Source organism: Ambystoma mexicanum, chromosome 11 (genome assembly GCF_040938575.1).
Source record: "Ambystoma mexicanum isolate Mex_15411 chromosome 11, UKY_AmexF1_1, whole genome shotgun sequence".
NCBI lineage: Eukaryota > Metazoa > Chordata > Amphibia > Caudata > Ambystomatidae > Ambystoma > Ambystoma mexicanum.
In genome coordinates this window covers 832,092,822-832,107,464 of record NC_090934.1, presented here as the reverse complement: position 1 = coordinate 832,107,464, position 14,643 = coordinate 832,092,822, and positions in this window count along the sequence as shown.

Here is a 14,643-nt window from a genome sequence, read left to right as displayed (position 1 = left end):
AGAGGACTTCATATTTGTTGGACTCAGATTTTAAAAATGTGTCTATCTTTTGTACTACACCAAGCATTTTGTCAGTAGGCCTTTGTATTGTTGTTGGACCCACACCTTGCTGGACTTTTATAATATATCAGTCTTTAAGACAGGACAACTCTTCTTTACTGAGGAACGCTTTGGGGCGGTCTTGTGGTTGTGTTTCAGCCATAAAGGTAACAGAGATAGGAGAACCTCCTTCATTCTCCATTGGCTGCTTGCTTGGGTTTTCAGTATGTTAGCTTTTTTGTATCCATCATAATGAATAAGTATAGGTGTTCTGTCCTAAAATCAAAACGGGTCGATATATCATGTGGTCGGATTTTCCTCAGCATTTTTGACTGACTGATTGGTTTTAACGCACCGAAAATCTACATTTAATATGCTTCAGCGTGATTCCTGCACTTGTACAGCGTGATTCCTGCACTTGTACAGCGTGATTCCTGCCCTTGAACAGCGTGATTTCTGCCCTTATACAGCAGTCGGCAGGAGCCAGCAACCCTTGCAAAATTAGGTGTTCACACTTTTTTCCACATTAATGTTCTCATCTGAATAAGTGTATTGTTCTCCTCGCAGCACAGATTTTTTTTTTTGTTTTTTTTACTTACCACAACATTATTTCAACAACCCACTCTTGTTCTGATATTGTTTTTTTAAAGGACCTGATAACCTCTGATAAAACAAATGCAATTCCATAAACTTCACAAAGTTTTCATAGTCAAATGTGACCTCATGGCACTTAAACAACTGGGTCTAATTATTTTGCGATACATTTATCATGGCCAAGCAGTAGTGCTTAATCCGGTCTACAATGATTGACCAGAATTGATCTTTAATAATTAAATAGAACGTGTGACTATTTGCTGCCATATAGAGGAAGAGATTTCAGGATAGCCTTGCAGATTTCAATAATTCACAAGGGAGTGAAGGCAACTATTGCATGATTTATAAACAGGCTATACTATAACTCTTCCTTTTGTGAGCTCAGTAATGTAACTAAAGCTTCTGAGAGATCTGTGTCAACTGTAAATTGCTCACTTTAAATGTGGCCGCTATTTATAATCCGCAGTATCACGTCTTATTGGTTTTTAGTACAGGCGATACTCCCTCTGGGCCAAGTATCATTCACAGCTCCGACAACCTTGAAAAGACATCCACCGCCCTGCCAGCATCTCAGCATCTTGACATGTAGCATCCATGGGACTGCTGGCGTCTCCTCTATCCCTATAGAGGTCACATAAGGCTGTGAGGAAAACAGGGTTTTGGTGGGTCTCACACATGCAATGCAACCGTGCCAGACATTTCTAAAGAAGAATAGGCTTCTTCTCATGCGTGTATGTGACCAGGACAGAAAATGGGCACTCATTCTACACCATGGCCCCCACACAATGTGCCCAAATTATAAACAAACACAGAAAAACATGGTGCCCCCTGGAATCCTGCCACCCTGTTCCGAGGAGCTGTCATCCATAGATTAGGAATGCTAGGCTTGGACGTGGTGTCTTTAGCATGCATATCTGGTATGTTACCATTGGTGACATCTTTCTATTTTGACCAATATACGGGTTGAATGCCTAAAAAGGTCAGTGTGAACACTCGACGGCATGCACACCATCTGCTGGGCAGAAAGGGTCTGATTTGAGGAACATCGGGGCACAGCCCCACATATGAATACATCCTCCGAGAAGAGAACCTTGTGGAAGGGACATGCTTTTCAATGTGTCTGATTTGTCTATTCATTGCCTCTTGCACACCTCAGATCAGGGGTTGGACTGAGTGTCTGAGGGTCGAAGTCTGATTGGCTGGCACATGGGGTGGAGACTGCTTCATAACGCTGTGACAGACAGGTGAGTCTACAGAGGGGATTGGAAGCAGGCATTGTTAAAGAGAGCAGTTCGACAGCTTGCTGTAAGGTGAACACAGAGCGCACATGGTTCTCTGGGTGTCTCCCAGGACCTGGGTCACTAACGTGAGAAGGATCTCACAAGAGTTGGGAGAAGTGCCTATTCCTGGTGAGAGGCTAGAGGGAGAGGCATGCTGGGAGAGGGGTGAGCTGCGTGCCCATGAGCTCCTGTTGGTGCTAGAGGCCCTGTAAGGACTTTGGGAGAAAAAGCAGACATTTGATGAATGGGGCACTTGGTACGGGTCAAGGGGTGGGATACCTACCACACATCCTAGAGTTTTCTGGTAACAGGACAGGAATTGACCCTAGGATTCTTAGGTATCTTGATCACACAGTCACCTAGATGCGAGTTCCTGGGAATTGTGTAAGCGCCTTTCGATGTGAAGCCAAGTGCTTCTCTCAATTTGGAATGGCGTACCCAGAGTTTGGGAGCGCCACAGAGTTCACTGGCATATTGTAGTGTCCGTATTAATATTGAGACTGCAGCGGAGCTCACATAGCAGAGATTTGGCGGGAAATAGAATGGTACGTAGTGTCACCACTTGTCCTAGCAGAGACATGGGTTTGTGCCTCAAGGGATCCTGTCAGCCTGTAAAGCTGGTTAATCCCAATCCTGTTACATGTAGGGGTTGCCGTTAGCTAATACTCTCACACTTCAGCCTGCATGGTGAACAGTTGTAGCTGTCGGATCTCATACGCAGCCTGTGAGTGGGAGATTGAGGGACTGGGGCTATCAACCAGATGTATTCATGAGAGTCAGTGAGTGAATTCTTCGAGTATGAATATACTTTCTCATCCCAAAACAATATAAATGGGTATCTTTGTATAACATGTGTATGCATGTATCCCAGTAGGAACAACTGGCTGTATGGAAGTTAAGTGTCTCTGGGGTAAGCCCAAATCCATGATCTGTCATGTATTAATGAATATGAGTGACATGGCACTCCCCCATTGGCCAATTTCCATACGAGCCGGCATGGTTCGAAAATTACATATGGGCCGGAAATTGCCGAATTAGGGGAAGCCATGTCACTCCCCCAGTGTTGCTGTGCTATTAACAGGGCTCTCAGGACCCTACTGACAGAGCAGCAACATGGCTGTCAGTGCAACGCTCCCGTGATTAGAGGGAGCACCGTGCTGAGAGCCCTGTATCCGCAGCAGCGCTCTCAGCGCGACGCTCTCTCACACCAGGGGAGCACCGCTCTCAAACTGCCAGGGCCACTCCCATCACAGCTCTCAGTTTAGTGGTCCCTCCTGTGATCAGAGGGACTGCTGCGCTGATAGCCCTGAGGGGGGCAGCACAGTGCTCCTCCTCCAAAACGCACCTGACAGATGCAGTCTGGCATGAAAAATCACCTGCCCCCTGCTCCCACTCCTTACCTTTTTGGGGGGGGTGGAGACCCCGCTCAAAGCAGTACACTCTTCCTGCGCAGACCACACCTCACAGACACGGCCAAGGCATGTATAATGACTGGTCCCTCCCTTCTCCTTACCTTGTTTGGGGGGGGTTCTCCACCCTCCCTTGTTGCCTGCAGCCTTCACCTGGCCACACCTGGAAGATGCAGCATGGCTACATATTAATCCTGGCCCCTCCCTCCTCATCACGTGTGGATGGGGTTAGTGAGAACTAGCCAGTTCCCAGCAACGACTCAAGGCAGATTTCCTTTATTTATTTTTTTAGGGGCCATCATAGCTTTATAGGCCACACCCTCAGGACGTTCCAGGAATTATGGTCCATGAAGACCAACTTATTTTTATCAGAGCATCCTTCCTTCGAGTGAAAAACATGTGCCAGCTGAGGCTAATTACAACAAGGCTGTAGTGACATTGGCATTTTGAGAACCTGGATTATACAGATACCCTTTATTTCACCAATTACATAATATTACATGGCCGCGGTAGCGGCCATATAGTTATGGTTATGTTGGTGTTTCCATAGGAAGAGCACTTTTTGGGCGGCTTATAACTTCGCTCCCCCTGGACGAATCCTCACCAAACTTTGCAAAAAAAGTATATGGCCCACTCTGAATTTTTTTGGTGAGGATTCGTCCAGGGGGGCAAAAGTTATAGGTGGGGTCCCAAAACTTTTTTTTTTCCCATAGACTGAATGGGAAAAAACTTTGCGCACGGCTACAGCCCGAACCGCTGGACGGATTTACACCAAATTAGCGGCATTAGCGGCGGCCTGGTCCCAAAGCGTGCTTTTGCAAATTTGGTGTAAATCCGTCCAGTAGTTTTTTAAAAAAATGACCAAAATGTAAGGCAAAAAAATTAGTGATATCTGTGTTCGCTTCGCGGACGGACTTCCCTGTTCGCTCCGCGGACAGCACCCCGATTGGCCCATGGCCTTGCGTCATGTCCGCGGACATGTGACCTGTTCGCTGATTGGACGGCGAGGGGCGTGGAGCGCGTCAGATTTTCTGTGGCGCCCGCCATCTTGTATTCACCGTCGACTGCGTACAGCGCGGTGAAACGTGGATAAAAAATTGTATTTAGTGCCCTGTGTTGGTGTGTAAGAGTGTTTGGGGAGGGTGGGGGAGTATGAGATAGGTTCAATGTTTTGTTTTTTTATGTGCTAGACGTTTTTGTTGCATTCGATTTGTCCGCGGAGAACACGGCTGTTCTGACATTTTGTAAATAAACTAAATGGTGGAGTGTTTAGAGGACGGAGTATGTGTCATTTTTGTTCGCAAGGAAGGTAAAAATGAGCTATGAACACTCGCGGTGTACTTAATTGTTCGTAAATACGGAAACTGGGGGTGTCCTCAGGACGCTGTCCGTATTGTAATTTGTCTAGTTCAATGTGTTCTAAGAACACTCGCGGTGTCCCGAAATGGTTGCAATTACACAAAATGGGGGTGTTCTGAGAACGTTGTTTGTATTGTTCGTTGTCAGGGTGAAAGTGTTTTAAGACCACTCCTTTTGTCCGCTAATAGTAAAATTTCCTTTGGGCGTCAACCGACTTTTTGTCCACTAAAGAAACGATAAATCCGGCTGGTGGCGCCGACATTATGTGATAATCCTATGACTGGCGCTATTGACCTGGCTGACTTGCTTTTGCGACACTAAATCATATCTCCCGCCCCTAAGCCTGATATTATCAAAGCATTCATATTCCCCGCCTCTCTCCGTGACGTTACAGGATGCGTCATCAAACGCGCCCAGTCCTCTCCAGTCCTAAGTGACTTTACACATAACCCGGAAGACAACACATATTATGTCACAACACAGCGCGCCACAATTCGGAATATGAAACAGTGATTTAAAAGCAAACAGCAAGATTGTAAATTTTGTAAAGTACATTTATTTGACATCAAATGTTTAGAGAATATTTAGCAATTTGCATTTGTCTTTGTTGTCGATCCGCAAAAGTTCATGTTGAGGCACGCGATGTTCCTTTGCGGTACAGAGGGTGTTAGATCAGCTTACAACTCAGTGCGCCACAATTCGGAATATGAAACTGTGGTTTAAAAGTAAACAGTAGAATTGTACAATTGGTAAAGTACATTTATTTCACATGAAATGTTTAGTGAATATTTAGCGATTTGCCATTGTCTCTGCTGTCGATCAGCAAAAGTTTATTTGGAGCCACGCGTTGTTCCTTTGCGGTAGATAGGCTGTTGGTTTATGATAAAAGCAGTAAATGGTCGCTCTGATAATCGGAAGGTTGCTCCAACAACGAGCCATTAGACCACCCTATTGGTTGGTATGTTGTTTGTAGCCGCTAGTACTGCGTAAGGGCATATTGGTCCTTGGCGATTGTCCCATAAAATGGTGAGGGTCATGAAGTTGCATATTTGGACCTGCACCTGGCAGTTGAAGACCCCATCCGCTGGAGTCTGTAAATCGTGACATAGGCAAAATGGGGCCACATACCTGTTTTAAAAAACATAAATTAGTCTCACCAGCCGATCTTCATTAAAAATCATCATTTTATTTATTAGGGCGTGAAACTATTTGCTATTGAAGATAGTGCAACGGAGTATGTTAGTAATAAAATAATAATATTTTCCCATTCATATAGCGCTAAGAACCGTGAGGTATCTAAGCGGTGCTTATTATTAACCACGGTGTGTGGTGCTTATTTATCGACCACGGAAGGATCAAAGGCTGAGTTTGGCCTTGCCAGGATTCGAACTTGCGTTAGCAAGCTGTGCACGGATGTCAAAGCGAGCGTTGTACTCGCTGTGCCACTTGACAGGCTACAGTGAAGTGGCACAGCGAGTAGAGCGCTTGACCGCCTATAGACCGGTTAAATTATTTATATTAACCCACCCTGTGTCGTCTGCCTTTTTCAGAGCCCTTTAAACGACAGGGGATCACTTCGGCGCTGATAGTGCGCGGTAGAAAACATTATGCCACTTTCAACAAACAAGTTCAACTTGAGCGGTCTTTAATGCTATGCTATTGTAATTATATTTGGTATAAAATAATCTAAATGGTTACTTACAGTACAATTGCAATTTCCATTGTCTACGAGTGGTGCAATCCCAAAGTACGACTCTGCATGTGCCAACGATCTTTCGCATAGTGATATAATATATAAAAGTGGTTTCATTTCAGAAATGTCATACTTATCTTCTCTTACGTTTTAGCAACACTACTTCAAGAAAAGTCTTTCATCACAATCTCTATCTGTCAAGGTCAAAACACAATGCAACCTTATAGTCCGCTTCGTGAGCCTCTCCGGGGCCCGAGAAAAAAATGGAAGCAGCTGACCTTCACTGTGAACGAGCATAAATTCTTACTTTGCAACATTCTGTGTAAAGCCATCTGTAGAAGTTGGTTTTTGCACGCCATGTTTGTATATTGTTTGCGTGATATTAAAAAAAGTTTGTTTAAAGGACGTTATGGTTCTAAGTACAGCCAAAAGATCCCTGAAAATAGCAAGTTATGGTAATCTATGAAAAATAACTTGCGCCACCACCGTGCACTGCTAAGACTAACACCCAGGACATCAAAGATGACATCGCAAATGGTATTGATGAAATCACTGATGACATCACATGTGTATGTACTTTTCATGGAATTTGTGTACTAGGGATTTTTATTATAATGTTCCGAAAAAAGTGTCAAGGATATTGCAATAAATATCATACCGTTATTAGAGCTTTGAACGATGCATTGACATAAATAGCATTGTATTATGGGATTCTATCTAGTATACTGAGCTACTAATGGAGAAAGATAGCATTGTGTGCAGAGTACAAGATGAAAGTATAATATTTGTAATGTTAATATGTTGAATAATGAAATGATAATTGTCCTGAAATGTTCGAAAATTCACAAAATGGGGGTGTTCTGAGGATGTTATTAGTATTGTGTGATTGCTTAGCTGTATGCAATGAGGGAATGGCACAGAGAGTAAAGTGGACGCCGTCCGCGGACACCGCGGCTGTTCGTGGACAGGGCGTGCTACATACAGGTTTTTCCAGGAAATCCAACATGGAAAGAAGACTGTACGGATCAGCCAATCAGATGTCGAGGTTGTGGATTTGTGTTGAAAGAGACTGTGTGTGGTGAAGATGGCAGAAGTGGAGAAAGTCAGGGTGTTGGTGCTCGGAGATATGTTTGTGCATGGTTTACAGCAGTACGGTGAATGCAGGCACGTTGCAAAGAACTTTGATGTTAAAGGAGTGGAGGTGGTGTGGAGCACTGTGCCTGATTACAATGTACAGGGAATTGTACAAGTTTGTGAGGATATGGCCACGATGAACAGTCCGCATGTGGTAGTTTTGCACTATGGTGCTTTCCATTTGGGCAACGTCAGTGCCCCTACTTTGTTGGCTGATTTGGAACGCTTGGTTCAAGCCGTAATGAAGATCCTTCCAAATGCGAAAGTAATTTTTTCTGGATTACTACCTAGGGCAATATGGGACAATAGTTCAGTTTTTTGTCCTCAGCAAAACATTGCTAGGTGTGCCATCAACCGAGGCATGTGTGCCTTCATGCTTAGAGCTGGTATGTTCTTCTGTAACAATGAGAATATTGATGCCAGTAATGCTGTTAATTTTAAAGAAGATGGTATTTCTTTATCTTTTACGGGAAATCCCTTTCTATTTTGGAATGTAAGGGTTGCTTTGGAGAAGGTTATGTGAAGATTTTAGGAGTAAAGTAAGAAAAAAAAACAAGAAAAAAATACAAAATAACAGGTGTCTGTCAAGCATCTGTAAAAAAAAAAAAAAAAAAACGGCTCTTTTCAGAGCCAACTTCAAAGGGGAAATGGGGCACACTATTTAAATTTACATTCACCACGCTCAGATTTTCGATATGTCCGCGGACATGGTGGTAGTCCGCGGACATGAAAATCACTACGAGGGGGTTAGTATGTTCTTTGTTACATGTATATGAAGTCAGGGATATTATGGTTAAGTTGTGCTACTAAAAACCTATGAAATTCAGTGAAAAAACTTTGTTAAAGGGACGTTATGGTTAAGTTGCGCTACTAAAAACCTATGAAATTCAGTAAAAAAAACTTTGTTAAAGGGACGTTATGGTTAAGTTGCGCTACTAAAAACCTATGAAATTCAGTGAAAAATCTTTGTTAAAGGGACGTTATGGTTCAAAGTAAAACCGAAAAACCCCTGAAATTCGGCAGTTATGGTAAAATAAACAACCATAACTCGCGCCGCCACCGTGCACTGCAAACACTAACACCCAGGACATCAAAGATGACATCACAAATGCCATTGATGACATCACTGATGACATCACATGTGCATTTACCTTTCCTGAAAAGTCTGTACAAGGGATTCTTAGTGTAATGTTAATAAACAAAGTGTCAAAGATTATTGGAATAAATATCAAGTGCTAATCAATGCATTAAGCTATGCATTGATATAAATAGCATTCTATTATTAACTTCAATCCAGTATACTAAGGTACTCATGTAGAAACATAGGCATTGTGTGCAGCATACATGATGGAGGTGCAATATTCATAAGCTTGCCATGTTCAATATTGAAATGATAACTGTTTTCATATTAGAGTTTTGCGTACAGTGAAACTTGTGATAAGTAGGTAATAAAACCCACTTACTACATAATTGCATTATTATACACAAATCACAAAGAGACAACACCACATACAAATATGAATATATGCAAGGGAATTGAAGTAGGAAAAAGAAACAGCATTAGTAGCAGAAAGTGTTCATAACCTAACTGATTACCTTTATGCAGAGAAATGATTGCTCTGTTTCAAAGCTGTTACTTACCCTATCTATATATATCACATGATGTGTCTGGACCCTAAGGAAAATAGTGTGAGTACAACATATAAAAATATGAGCATATACAGGGAAAGTACAGTAATAAAAAAACATCAAAAGTATCAGAAAGTGCTGATAAATCTACTGATAATTTTAATGCACAAAAAGGATGGCTGTCTTTCAAGGTTGTGACTTCTCCTATGTATATGTTTCATATGATATGACTGGACCATAAGGGAATTATTCTAGGAACATACTTGAAAGATAAGTCTACAAATATAGTAATTTACAATTTTTAGTTCCTGACTGTTACTGAAGAAAATCATGTGGCCTAGATATGTCAGGAAAGGAAAGAAAAGGGAGAGCCAGCCACGTGATGTCATCAGTGATGTCATCAATGACATTTGTGATGTCATCTTTGATGTCCTGGGTGTTAGTGTTAGCAGTGCACGATGGCGGCGCGAGTTATGGTTGCTTATCTTACCCTAACTGCCGAATTTCAGGGGTTTTTCGGTTTTACTTTGAACCATAACATCCCTTTAACAAAGTTTTTTTTACTGAATATATGTATAACTTACAACCTTTCAATATGTATCCAAATATTTCATTCACATTACAACTATACACATTTCAGATTTCAAACAGTTAAGTTTGAGTTCATATATAAAACTAAGATACAAATTTAAATGCACACGGCTGCTATAAACCCGCCACTTATAATTAGAGATTGCTCAATATAGCAAAAGACCCACAGGGCAGAGTATTTATCTTGCAATGCAAAGATGAATGTGGAACGCTTCTTCAACTTGCCTAATGCCCTGTTTTTTTTTAAAGGAGGGAAATATGTACCTTCTACCCAGACTCTGGGTAAGTCTCTTGAAACCAGGACTAATGTCTGGCAGAGAGACTCCCAGGACCCCCTTGTCAATTTGCATATTTAAGTAACTTTGGGTCTCACCCTAAGTTACTAGGGGAATCCAGACGTGGACCCCTTTCTCACTATTCTTAGAGAGGCACAGATCTTCCCTACTGATGAAGTCCAACCAGACCGAAACACGTGTCTGGGGATGCTGTTGGTACTCTTGTTCAGAGGAGAATTGCCTAGCATTTCGGTGCTGGACTGCCCCAGGGCAGGACAAAGACTGATATGTTTGGGATATTTCTTCTCTGTGAAAGATAGTGAGCTAAAGACTCTGGGTAAGTCTCTCAAAACCAGGACTAAAATCTGGCAGAGGGACTCCCAGGACCCCCCTTGTCAATTTGCCTTCTTCGAAAAGTGACATAATTTGGGTAAAACAATTACACCAGAAATACATTTACAGTGAGTTACCTCCTTTTCTCCCAATCAACATGGAATAGCAGCAGAGGGCAATGTCTTTGTTTTTAGTCTCAGTAAAAGTGCCCTTGGCCTTGGTTTAATCACCCAACCTAAATAGAGTTCTCGAGCTGGATTTATTTTTTGTAGGAGTCAAACTGAACTGTTGTTTTCCCAGATTGTGCCACTTTTCTATCCCATTCCCTAACCTGAAAGGACCACATCCTAAGCCCTGTGTCACTAATTCAAACATTATCCGCCAAGTGCTGAAATAAATGTTGGAGGCCCAGCTTTGGCAGTCCTCTTTTTATGTGCATGAATCAAATGTTGAGGAATGCTCTCCCCAAGAGCCATACCATACTCTTGCTGAGAGGTGGGTATGTATTTCCGTTAAAGTTAAAATAGTGAAAAGGGAATGCCCATTTCTCACAAGATACCCCACAACTTCGCATGATCGACGCTTTTGAATGTGGAGTAAGCGATCCATTAGCCCCAAATAGATCCTTGAGTTGTAACACTGAACATACTTATCAAGGATCAGTTTTAGATGTAAAACCCGGTCCACAGTACTCAATCCTTCATAAAACCAGCACTGAAAGTTGGATAGTATTTTATGATCACTTGCCCAGTGACGTATTCTAGCATGCCTAGCCCTGCCGAACTGTTTTGCAGAAGAATCAAGTAGCGAAATAAGATGGTAATAATTTGTGTCTTTTCAATTTCCCATCTTTAAAAAAAAGGGTCAGCAATTGTCTCCTTCCAACTGGGGGGAACGACACAAAGGTGAAGCATAGCATTAAAGATTGAGGTACAGATGTTAACCTCATAGCTACACAATTCACTAGGGACAGCGTCTGGGCCTGCGGCCCATGCAACCTCTACCTCAGCTAGATATAGTTATATATTGTGCCTTCTAAATTCTGTCCAGCACTTTGTGGAATTTCAATCCTGGTTCAGATTTGTAAGATTTAATTCCATTTATCTTTTAGGAATCAGTGAATAGATGTTGTTAAAAGAACGTTATGGCAAAGTAAGCATTACTCATCCAGCACACTGCTTATGGTACCACCCATGACATCATGTATGATATTTCAAATTATGCCATCCATGACATCACTACACTATGGAACGCATACTTTAAGGGTGGTTTAGTGTGTCACTTGTTGTCAGGCAATCTTATATTGACAAGCAATCAGTAAGTGTGTAAGTATGTATTATGAGGTATTAATGTTTGTAGGTATCACAGAAATATGTTGTTTTAAGATGCAATCTAAAAAGAAAAAGGCAAAGGGCCTCATTACACGTTGTGCGGTAACCATGGCGCTATTAGCGCCATGGTTGCCGCCGGTATTTTAACGTGTCCGCCTTGGTGGATGGCGGAATTACCGGCCTACTCCAAGGTGAGCAGGGCCGGTAATTCCCCATTCACCAAGGCCCTTCCCCATTCCCATTTTTGCCCCCATAGGGCATAATGGGAATGGGGAAGGTGCTAATTACGGTACTGCAAATTGCGGTACCGTTATTAGCACCGAGGTCCCTTTGCGGCACCCTACTTTAACGGCTGGTAAAACCAGCCGTTAAGGTCGGGTCCCGCAAAGGGAACTCGTAGTAAGGCGGTAAGGATTTACCGGTACCGGTGCCCTTACCACCTACCGTGTAATGAGGCCCAAAGTGATTTATTATGTTATGTTACTTTGCATTTATATAGCGCCTTATGTATCATTGGTATTATCTCAAGGCGCTGGTAGTTTGAACGCCCTCGGGAACCGTAGTTCAAGTCAGTAGAGAGAGAGAGAGAGAGAGAGAGAGAGAGAGAGAGAGAGAGAGAGAGAGAGAGAGAGAGAGAGAGAGAGAGAGAGAGAGAGAGAGAGAGAGAGTCGTAAGGTGCGTGGGTGCACCGGATATGTGTGCAGCTGGTGTGGAATTTGCGTGCTAGCTGCTTTTTAGCAATAAGTGTGGTGGTTGGGAGGTCAGGAATATGTGTTCATTCTGGTCGGTTGATACCCAGACTGATTTCTGGCTGCGTTAGGCCTGAGGGGACGCATATGCTAGCGGGTGTACTGAGCCGGATGTGTTTAATTAGGATGATGAGGTGTATGTGGCGCGTGTTAGTATGAGAACAGCTATACCGAATGTTTCATAGTATAGCTGTGTTCTAGATGAGTGGTGGTGTATAGGAGAGAGTAAGCGTGGTGATGTGATATGGTGGTTTTCAGTAAGGTGCATGGGATTGAGCGCACATCTGAACCATTTCTTCTGTCTGTTTTATTCACTCAGTCCGTTCAATTAGCTTCATCTATTCATATATTTCGTCTGGTTCATCATTTAGTTCGATAGTCTTTCCATTCATTCCATCATTCGATCATTCATTTGTATAAACTGCTCATCCGTTCATCTACTCTATCTGTTCCACCCATTCTATGCGTTCCATTCACTCTACCCGTTCCATCTACTCTCAACATTCTATCTGCTCTATCTGTATGATCCGCTCCATGTGTTCCATTTGACCCATCCACTCCGTCTGATCCACCACTCCATCAGATCCGTCCACTAATTGTGGTCCATCCACTTCATCCGATCCATCTAGTTCATCCGTTCCATCTACTTCATCCGTTCCATCCACTTCATCCGTTCCTCTCACTTCATCCGTTCCACGTACTTCATCCGTTCCACGTACTTCATCCATCCCACGTACTTCATCCATCCCACGCACTCCACCCGTCCCACGCACTCCATCCATCCCACGCACCCCATCCATCCCACGCACCCTATCCGTCCCATGCAATCCATCCATCCCACGCACTCCATCCATCCCACGCACTCCATCCGTTCCATGCTTTCCATCCGTTCCATGCTCTCTATCTGTTCCATGCATTCCATCCATTCCATTCATTCGATCATTCCATGCACTCTACCCGTTTCGTGCACTCCATCCGTTCCATCCATTCCATCAACTCCATCTGTTCCAACCCCTCCATCCATTCCATCCATTCCATCCACTCCATTCACTCTATCCATTCCATGCACTTTATCCATTTGATGCATTCTATCCATTTTAAGCACTCCATCTGTTTCATGTACCCCCTACGTTCTGGGCACACAATCTGTTCCATCCACTTCATCCGCATCATCTGTTCCATTCACTCCGTCTGTTCCATCCACTCTATCCGTGCCATCCACTCTATCCGTGCCATCCACTCTGTCCGTTACAGCTGCTCTATCTGTTACATCTGCTCTATTCGTGCCATCTGCTCTAGCTGTACCATCTGCTCCATGTGTTCCATCCGCTCCCTGCGTTCCATCTGCTCTATTGGTTCCATCTGTTCCATTTGGTCCATCCACTCCGTCGGATCCAACCACTCCATCGGATCCATCCACTTCATCCATTCCACCCACTTCATCCGTTCCACCGACTCCATCCGTCCACCCACTTCATCCGTTCCACCCACTTCATCCGTTCCATCCACTTCATCAGTCCCATGCACTTCGTCTGTTCCACGTACTCCATCCGTCCCACGCTCTCCATCCGTCCCACGCTCTCCATCTCTCCCACCCACTCCATTCGTCCTATGTGCTCCAACCGTCCCATGCGCTCTATCTGTCCCAAGGCCTCTATCTGTCCCATGGACTCTATCTGTTCCATTCATCCCATGTTCTCTATCATTCCACGCACTCTATCCATTTCATGCATTCCATCCGTTCCATCCACTCCATTCGTTCCATCTACTACATCCGTTCTGTCCACTCCATCGCTCGGTCCACTCCATCCGTTCCATCCACTCCATTCGTTTGATCCACTCCATTCGTTTGATCCACTCCATTCGTTTGATCCACTCCATTAGTTCGATCAACCCCATCCACTTCATTCGTTCCATCCGCTCCATTCTTTCTATACACTCCATCCTTTCCATCTATTTATCTTTTCCATCCACTTCATCCGTTCCATGCACTGTGTCCGTTCCATGCACTGCATCCATTCCATGCACTAGGTCCGTTCTGTGCACTCCATCCGTTCTATGCACTTCATCTGTTCTATCTGTTCGAAGCATTCCATCGGATCCATGCACTACATTTCTATACACAGGTACATGCACTACATTTGTTCCATCCACTACAACCGTTCCATCAACTCCATCCGTTCCAAACCCTCCATCCATTCCATCGATTCTATCCACTCCATTCACT